Genomic DNA, 8,399 nt, shown 5'->3' with positions numbered 1-8,399 from the left:
TAATCGATTTGTAGATACTTGAATATTGTTTGCTTTTTGAGTTCACATCTTCGTCAGATCTTCAAAAGGTAATAGCTTTAACAATTTAAATTGTTATTCATCAATTTAGACTTTAGATATTGGATGTTAGTTTTCATTAATGTATTAGATCTACTGGTTTTTTTGTTCCAGATTTGATTGGTGAATTGTTATGTGTTTTCTTGTACAGTTACCTATTTCAATGGAGAATCTTAATGAAACTAATTCAGATTGTGAGTTAGTTTATGAAAATGAGGTGGTTTCAAAGAAGAAACAAAAACCAAAAAAAAAAAGATATTGGATGGAAAACCCCATGTCCACCCACGGCTGTAAGTGATACTCCTTCAGTCCGTTTGTTGAAAAAAAGATCTTCATGGTGGCAGCATTATATTATACTGATTCTGATGTCCCTGACTAGGCGGAGTGTATTTATCGTCATAAACTAATTGGTTGTTCGTCAAAAGGAGGTACTACTCACCTAAGAAATCACATTAATGCTTGCAAAGATTATCCGCCAAATATAGATAAAAAACAAAAGCTACTTGATCTTGAGTCTAAAACACATGTTAGTGATGATGGTTCCGTTGAAACCGTAACAGTTCCTAAGTTGTGGGAGTTCAATCAAGAAGTGATTAGGAAAGCTTTAGTAAAAATGTTGATTGTTGATGAATTGCCATTTTCTTTTGTTGAGCGGGTGGGTTTTTGGGAATTTTGTAAGATTATTAATCCTCATTTTATTGTACCTTCACGTGCTACTGCAACGAGAGATTGTTATGGGTACTTTATTGAGGAAAGAAGGCGGTTAGTAAATATTTTTAAGAATATGTCAACTAGAGTGTCTTTAACCACCGATACTTGGACTTTGGGGCAAAATGTATCTTAGAGTAAATTACAAGTTTTGTTCTTCATGTTTGTCCCAAATTTCAGGCGCTGTCCTTTACCTTTAAAATTGATAAGTTTTGTCCTTAATGTTTCCAAATCCTGCACGTTTCGTCTCATCGAGCTACCCCAAATGCGTATATCATACGCCCTGTGACTCATTTTCTAGCTTAATATATGGTCGTTTGAAGTTCAGACTCTTTCCTGCCGTAATGTTTTGCTCAGTTTTTTCCTCGGGTGCCCCTTTCTTCATGATTTTGACTCGATTTCCACTCCTTTTGCATACGAACACCAACAAAACAATAATCCACTTAGTACAAGCTATAAATAACCAAAAACGACCCGAAAATTATCAAAAACATATACAAAATACAAGGAAAGTAAGATGTGTTTTGCAACTAATCACTTTTCATCCAAATCGGCTAGCATTGCAAAAAAAATCAAGGACATCAAAGCGTTAGGGTATCTTTGGATGAAAAAATTGATCATCGCTTACATATATTGTATGGAATGATTGGTGTAGAGATCCTTTGTATTTCGATTGTAATATTGTGTTTCTAACATCTTGCTAGTCATTTTAACGAAAGTAGCATTGAAAAAAATAGTTAAATAATACAAAATCATGATGTACTTGTGCACCATAAATTGATGTGCAACTTTTTGTTTTACTTTTCACAGTAACAAAAATATAGGTTCAGGATCACACACAAATTATATTTAGTATATAAACAGTCAGAACTAGTAGTTGTGAGGTTATTTTTTGTATATTTTATTATACATGTTGAATTTTGTAGATCAATCAGAGGACATTCCAATTACATAAATAGCATAGAACAAGTTAACCTCAAAACAAGACTTTAATATCAGCACAAAAAAAAAAGAATAGTAGCACATAACAATTACATATAAAATTAACAACACATATACAAATTTATAAACCAGCACAAGACATTTTTCATAACAGTACATTACAACATAAGTAGCATAGTTATAAATCACTTTTTGGTAACTTTTTAAAAGATGTCAAATTTTTATAAAAAAAGTATAACAACATTATACTCATATCATGTTAAAGATAAAAAAATGTTTGCTTTTACGATATAACTTTTATTACGAAATAATAAAGTATATAAAAGCTATTTTAGTTTTAAAAACCTGGTAGAATTCGTTATAATGGAAAATTACTAAATGACTATAATACCCATATTTTCTTATTAAGGAATATAGTATTTGTTAAGATGACGTGTAACCAATCTTAGCCATTGATTCAATTAATCAACGTTCAAGATATATTCTTAGTGTTTTCGGATAAGATAATATTCTTAGTGTTTTCGGATAAGATAATATTTGTATCGGGTTTTAAGTCTATTTTATATATACAATCGGATAGATGGATGGATTTTTTTTTTTTTGAAATTTTATGATTTCACATCGTTTGTTTCTAGTATGGTTTAGGTTTATAATTTAATAAAACTATTTGTCTTATTAGCTATTATCGTTGTTATTGTTATCTTTTGCTAATATTTGTAGAAAAAATATCAGTTTATCCTTTAAATAATATTAAAAAATATGTATGATCATGACACTTCACGATCATAGATAGTACTAAAAACTCTATATGAAGTTCTACTTCATGTATGTTCTTGTTTACTGATTACTAATGATTTTCAGCCTAATGATACCCCTCAAGCCTTCCATGATATATCGTTTGTTTATGGTTTTGTTTGAGAGGTTGTGCCCCTCGAGACCCTTATTATATAACACTTATTTTTTTTTGAAATTTTGGCCAACCCACTGTTGATATGTTACAAGTTAATAGGTCAAAGGGATTAGATTGTAAATTTGTATGAGTATAAGGTTCTAATTGTAAGTTGGTAGTTGTTTGTTAGGGATTGTCATTTGATTTTGTTAAATAACCGACTAGTTGGTAATAACGATTACGATTTGGTTGAGCTAATTCTCTTCTGTTCTTCTTCCCCAATTTCACACGCATCAATTGGTATCAGAGCTACCGAATCCTTGAAAGTTCTGTGTGCTAATTCGATTAATCCGTTTCAATTCCAATCCAAATTGAGCATTGATTCGTTCAATTTGTTTCAATTCCTCCGAAATTGATCTTTGTTCGATCAATTTTTGTTCTAATCTGTATCTGATTCTCTTGAAATTGATCTTGTTGGATCGATTCCTTCTTATCATTTCTGTCGATCATGACAACGACTCGAAATCAATCGGAATTAGAGAAATCACTTAAGGATCATGCAACTTCGTTGTTGAAGTTTGAAACGTTTGTTGAAAAAGCAGAACAATCATTCACGGATATAAGGCAGATTCTGGAAAAGTTATCCAACAATCAAACAAGTTTGGGTGGTGATTGTCACACCCTGACTTTTGCGGAAGCGTGATTATGTGTGACTTGCTTAATATCATTGCATTCAACCATAACAAACAACTATATGATAAAACCAAGTTGTTCATCCACAGATAAGTTTTAAAACATTACAACAACATTGTTTTAGAATCCAAACATAAACTTCAAATCCAAGGTACAGACCATTTAAATTGTTTTAGAATTCTATAAGGACTCGATAAAAGACACTAATGAAAGCTAGGCTTTAAAATATGTATCCTATCCAGGATAGGGTACATATTCCAAACCATACGACATAGGGGTGAGCAAAGTACTAGAACCGACCCGACCCGAGAAATGACCGACCCGACCCGGTAACCGAAAAAGCAATAATAAGCTACCCGACATAGAACCCTATTTATAGGTATCGATTCCGGTTCTCTTCGTCGTCGGTTATATCGGTTCTAGGGTTGAAGACCGACCCGAAAACAATCCAATATTCCAATTGAATTCAGCAGCAAGTCAGCAACAGTACAAGGTGTTCGACAATGAAGAGTTTAAGAATCACGAGCATTCACTTTGATTTCAGGTTTTAAACATTTCAATCCTACTGTCTATTTCAATCAAATGTTAATTTCTTGATCATCTAGTATAACATGTTTGTTTTAATTACTGAAAAATTGATAGGAATTTGCAATTATTTGATGCTTGATAGTAGATGGGGGTGTTTATGCTTCAATCTAAGGTCTATTAAACCTTATTAATACGTATGCACACCAAGTGTTCGATATAATGTCCGAGTGAAAAATTTGCTGAAAACATGATACGAAAAGCTGTTTTTGATGAATTTCCTTGCTAAAGATAGAATAAATAAACCTTGTAACCCAAAATTCATAACTTAAACATCCAAAAATTCAAAAAGTATTAAGAACTTCAAACATAATCCCAAAAAAATGTACGAAATCCAAATGAAATCCAACAAATCCAAAGCAAACAAACTGAAACCGATACTACTTTAAGTCCTTTCTCGGTTTTCCGTATCCATCTCCAGCTATCCGTTAATCGACATCGATGTTCATGTGATCCGGTTCAACTTTATCATAAATTTCTACATGAAAAAAATATAATGATAATTACAACGTAAACAACAAACAAGGATGTATTTCGCTGTATGTCAAAATTACCTTTTCCAATGTCATCGAACTCTGTCGAATCTTCGATGTAGATTTTCTTTTTAATTGATGCACGAATCCAATCCTCTGTACATATCAATGCCTCGACAATCGGAGTTGATAAAGAAGTTCGATAGACAACTCTTCCGCCTGTACTAAACGCCACCTCAGAAACAACACTGGATACCGGGATAGCCAATATGTCTATAGTGATAGGAAGAAAATCTAATTAACACTATCGTATTATTATAAGTAATAAAAATAAACTACTAATTAGTAAACATACCTTTCGCCATTTTCGCTAATACAGGGTATTTTGAAGATGCAGCCTTCCACCAACCCAGAATATCAAATCCCTTGTAATGGTCCTCCTCTCCGTCGTCTAGGTACCTATCAAGTTCTGACTTGGTGTTATAAGATGTAGAACCGCCACCCGCTTTAAATTCTGTAAAAAAAATCACTCTCTCCCTGTGATGATGGTTCAAAGTTCCTGACTTGGTGAAACTTTATCTGAAGCTTGTTTTTCACTGCTTGATGCATAATGCTCATACAAAAGCTTCAATTCATCCTTTATACTATTAACTACAATTTTAACTCGTTTCTTCAAATTATCTTCTGTCTCATCGTCTTTTTTTTTTCAGCCCTGAAAATTCTCTCAAATCCAAACTCAATAACACGAACCTTTAACCTCGGATCTAAAATTGCAGCAAAATACAGAATGTAATTAAATGATCTGCCAGTCGGTAGATTTCTCCAGTACTTGTCGAACTTCAGGTGCATCTTAGCACCCATAAGTCTACCTTCCAAGTCAGATCCGTGTTTCATATTTCTTAAATGCCTGTCTATATCCATAACCTCGTTAAAAAATAAATCAACGGTAACTGTTTTTGTAGCAGAAGCGTTGGCAGTTTTACGCTGAAACAATTCTAACACACTTGCCAATTGTCTCGCGTAGTTCCAGTCACTAACTCTAGGAGCATCATCACCCATATCAGTTTTATAATTTGGGTCATCCAGATCATATCTGTTAAACGCCTTCTCAAATTTTTCTGCCTTTTCTAACATCTCCCAAGTCGAGTTCCATCTTGTAGTCACATCTATACCTATGAATGCTTTGCTTTCGATCTTTTCTGCCTTAACACATTTTTTAAAAGTGTCTATTCGCTGAGGAGACAATCTAATATAGCGAATTGCATCTCTGATACGATCTATGCATGTTGACCCATCACGTAAGCCGTCTTTCACAATCAAATTGATTATGTGTGCCATACATCGGATGTGCAAGTATCTCCCTTCGAACAAGAGGTTGTTTAACCTACTTTTTAGAAACTGTATGGCAACATCATTAGCTGACGCATTATCTAATGTAATGGTCAGCACATTTTCAATATCCCATTCTTTTAAACATTGTATAATGGACCTACCTATCTCGTCTCCCTTGTGGCTGAATATTTGCTTGAAGTTGATGATCCTTTTGTGTAACACCCAGTTGTCATCTATAAAATGAGCTGTAACACACATATAGTTAACCCGCTGACTTGAAGTCCACGTGTCTGTGGTTAGACACACCCGTGTGCTATTCTTTGCAAAAAATGACGTCAACTTCCCCTTTTCCTCTAAAAATATCTCCCCAATATCCCTCGCAATCGTAAACCTGCTTGGCATCTTAAAAGTCGGATTAAAACTTTCTATAACCCTTCTAAATCCCTGATGCTCAACGGTTGAAAATGGGACCTCATCTATTAACACCATCTCTGCAATGGCTCTTCTACTCGCTTTCGCACAATACTTCCATGCCTTTACCTCACCACTACCGCCCTCGCCATCATTGCCTTTTTTCAAGAAAATATTGCTTTGGTTTTTTAATCGGTCGGGATGCTTTTCACATCTCCTACTGTGTTTACTCAACGCCGATGTGCCATTTTTGTACGGGTCCGCAGCCAAATCTTTCGAGCAATGCTTGCATCTTGCTTGTTGGTTTCCGTCCTCATCTTTATACTTCTCAAAATCAATCCAAACAGTAGATTTTCCCGATGTTTTAGAAGCTGTCGTTTTCTTCGTTGTTGTGGTTTTCATTTTCTTTTTTTTTCGGTTTGTTTTTCGACATTTTGTGACTTCCTCTTTCCTCTTCCGTCCACGTGAGAATCGTCGCTTGATACATTCTCGATGTCGACATTTGATGAATCCATCTACAATTTGTCATAAAACATACAATCATCAGCCTGTTAAATAATGACAAGACACTGCACTTAACACAAGGTTCATTGGTAATGGGTCAAACGGGTTCTGTTTTGGCGAATGAACATAGGAAAGGAATGTTGTTCATCATTCAATTCATCAACCTGTTCGGCTATGAACTTGGTTCTGTTTTGGCGAACGAACTTGGTTTATACTTTAATTAAAAAAAACGAAATTCATCATTCTATTCATCAGCCTGGTCGGCTGTGAACTTGGTTCTGTTTTGGCGAACGAACTTGGTTCTGTTTTGGCGAACGAACTTGGTTTATACTTTAATTAAAAAAACGAAATTCATCATTCAATTCATCAGCCTGTTCGGCTATGAACTTGGTTCTGTTTTGGCGAACGAACTTGGTTTATACTTTAGTTAAAAAAACGAAATTCATCATTCTATTCATCAGCCTGGTCGGCTGTGAACTTGGTTCTGTTTTGGCGAACGAACTTGGTTTATACTTTAATTAAAAAAACGAAATTCATCATTCTATTCATTAGCCTGGTCGGCTGTGAACTTGGTTCTGTTTTGGCGAACGAACTTGGTTTATACTATAATTACAAAAAGGAAATTCATCATTCAATTCATCAGCCTGTTTGGCTGTGAACTTGGTTCTGTTTGAACGATCATGTTCAGTTCAATGCTAATAACCGTACAAACAAACCGAATGAAACTGTTAGTAATTGAAGAAGATGAATGAAACTGTTTTTCGTACCTTACGGCTCGGCTGGACGACTTCTGTTGCTGTCAATCTGTAGGTTCGAGATGCAGGGAATTGTTATACTCGCTGTCAACCTTAGGTTCTGTACAATACGAATATAAATCTTGACTCCAGAATATAGAATACGCAGGGAATTGTTTTTAAAAAAGATATTATTTTGTTAAAAATAAAATCTTGACTCCAGAATATAGAATAATACGAATATTAGATAAGTATAAACTAATCTTAGTGTTTGTTTTTAATAGATATTAGGCTTAAAAAAGATATTATTTTGTTAAAAATAAAATCTTCACTCCAGAATATAGAATAATACGAATATTAGAATAGAATAAATACATACATATTACAGGATAATTATAATTTGAAAACTAACTTGAGTTGGATGTACGTGAATTATTAGATAAGCATAAAATACAAACTCAATATTGTATAACTAACTAATCTTGTGTTTTTAATAGATAAGTATAAAATACAAATTCAGTTGTTGTTCCTGTGTAGGTTGATCTTTTATTAACACCGTACGCATTGCGATGCGCTAAATCAAATCATTCTTGGTTCTTTATGTTATGGTATAGTACTTATACTTCGTATAACAACCTGTAGGTCCCTTTCACGGAGGATGACGAACCTAAACCTTGTTATACAAACCCACTAGCGAGTGCGGAATCCAAGCTAGTAAGCAAACCGGGATGAAACAAGTAAAGAAACAAACACACAAGGTTCACCGATTAACACCAATGTATTAATACGTATGAAGGTTTCGGTTACAAGCACAATGTTTACAAATCTAACTTGCAAACTCTCAAAGTGTGTGTGTGTGTTTCGGACAGAATGCTCTCAACTCTCTATCTCTTGTCTGTGTGCATCTATCTGTCCTCAACACACTGCATGGATATATATACCCAGCATCTGATGTCTGGTCCGAAGGATCCGACAGATGGTCCGAAGGATCATCTATCGAATACATGGCTTTCGAAGGATCAGCAGGTACCTCGAAAGGTGACCTTTCGAGGTCCATCATTCGAAACATAT

Source organism: Helianthus annuus, chromosome 11, assembly GCF_002127325.2.
Source record: "Helianthus annuus cultivar XRQ/B chromosome 11, HanXRQr2.0-SUNRISE, whole genome shotgun sequence".
In the NCBI taxonomy this organism is placed as follows: Eukaryota; Viridiplantae; Streptophyta; class Magnoliopsida; order Asterales; family Asteraceae; genus Helianthus; species Helianthus annuus.
The sequence above is the reverse complement of the archived record's forward strand: the minus strand, read 5'-3'. Positions refer to the sequence as shown.